Here is a 2,349-nt window from a genome sequence, read left to right as displayed (position 1 = left end):
GCTGTAAGGGGAGAAGGGAGGCCATCACAAAAAAAAAAAAAAAAGACCGCCCAACGTAAACGCGAGAAATGACAACGGGCAAAAGAAAACAACAGCGATAATGGCTACTAGCAAAGCTAACAGCACTGCTAACAAAGCTCTGCTAGCACACAACTACTGCCACGCACAAAATATGGAAACTGACGCCAAAGGAACCAAAAATGCCTTAACATCACCGTGTAAGACCCCAGTACCACACAAGAAGACAAAGGAGACGAGGAGGTTGGTTCAAATGCCTCTTACGCCGTGCTCCTAGCAGCAATTGAAAGTCTTCAGCAAATGATGTCAAAGTTTGGTGAAGAAATGAAGGAAATGAGAGAAGAAATGAAACGGAACACGCTCTCCATTGATAATATCAAGACGATGGATTCTAACAGCTCTGAAATCCAGGAGTGTAAAGCTAAAAATGAAAAGATGGAAAAAGAGATGAGACAACTTAAAGCTACAAACACGGAGCTGACAAAGGAAATCCAGGATATTAAAAGAAAAGCAGCAGAGTCGGAGCGACATAAAAGAAGATGGAACCTGCGCATCAACGGCTTAAAAGATGAAAAAGATGAAGACACCAAACAGAAAGTTGTGGATCTCATCAAGCAGATCATGCCACAATGGAAAGAGAAGACAGACATGATTCTGGACACGTGCACCGCCTGGGCCCAAACAACACCAACTGTTAATGCAAGGGGCTTAAAAGACTTAACTAAGAGGAAAAGTTTCTTTTTATTTTGTAAAGGGCAAAATGCAAATATAATATTCTTACAGGAAACTCGTTCAAAACATGAAGACAGCAACTTTTGGTCTAAACAATGGGGAAATAAAGCTTTTTTGTCATGGCTCCTCCAGACCAGCAGGGGTCGCTATTCTATTAAAAAAAACTTCAAGGGTCAAATAATTTCAAAAGAAATGGATGAACATAATCACTGGTTATTCCTCACTGTTTGTTTGGATAATCTAACAATTATTTTAGTGAATATATATAGATATAATAATCTAAAACCAGAACAAATTATTGCTAGAAGAAAAAGCCCTAAAATTAGATCACCTAAAATCAACTTACTCAACAAACAACGTCATCATTGGAGGAGATCTCACCCTGGTTCAAGATGAATTTTATGACAGATGGTCCTCGAAACACGACTCAGCTCACCCAAACACAACATTCAGCAACTTTTGCAATGAACAAAATCTAGTTGACACGTGGCCTCATCTCAATCCCGGTTCAATAAAATTCTCATGATTTGGTTTAAATTGCAAATCAAGAATTGATCACTGGCTTGTAGCAAATGAATTACTGATCAATGAAATCAACTCTGATATTTCTGTAGCACCTTTGACTGACCATAGTCTTATTTCCTTACAAATAAAACCCCAAAACTGGAAACCAGGCTCAAGCAAATATTAGAAATTTAACTCCAGTCTTCTTTAAAATGGCACGTACTGCCAAAAAAAAATATCAAAGAATTAATCCTGAATATAACGGACTCTCAAGATTTAAATAGCAAAATCAAAGGTAAGGTCTATTCAGTGGTACTTGAGAAGCGAGTGCAATCATTGGTCGAGCATCAGATCCAGGAGGTCTGTAGGGTTTCCAGTACGGTGACCTTAGGATTCCATCTCTGCTCTTTGCAGATGATGTGGTCCTGTTGACGTCATCGTGCCGTGATCTTCAGCTCTCACTGGAGCGGTTCGCAGCCGAGTGTGAAGCAGCTGGGATGAAAAATCAGCACCTCCAAATCTGAGGCCATGGTCCTCAACTGGAAAAGGGTGTATTGTTCTCTTCAGGTCAAGGGTGAGGTTCTGCCTCAAGTGGAGGAGTTCAAGTATTTTGGGGTTTTGTTCACGAGTGAGGAAAGAATGAAGTGTGAGATTGACAGACAGATTGATGTAGCATCTGCAAAATTGCAAACTCTGTACCGGTCTATTGTGGTGAAGAGAGCGCTGAGCTGTAAGGCAAAGCTCTCTGTTTTCCGGAGAGCTTCCTCAGACTGAGGAAGTCTCTTGGATGAGAGACGAAACGTTTCTTTTTTTTTTTTTTTTTTTTTAAATGTCCAGAGGACCAGATTGAACTTTTTTGGATTTTTCTACCTGGATTATTGAGCATGCATCAAGATAGATACAGGTTCAGGGAAGGGTCGGAGCAATGAATAAAAAGAAAACTCACTGGCTGGTTCTGCTAGGATAATAAGTGTCATTTATTAAACTGCCACAGATACAGCGAAGCAAAGTACATTCAGTACAAATATCCCGGATCTGATGGCAGAGGATCCCACACACAAACTCAGAATGGTTTTAAAATGTTTATTGAATGAA

This window comes from Nematolebias whitei, chromosome 6 (genome assembly GCF_014905685.2).
Source record: "Nematolebias whitei isolate Nwh7 chromosome 6, NemWhi1, whole genome shotgun sequence".
NCBI lineage: Eukaryota > Metazoa > Chordata > Actinopteri > Cyprinodontiformes > Rivulidae > Nematolebias > Nematolebias whitei.
Note: the sequence above shows the minus strand (reverse complement) of the source record.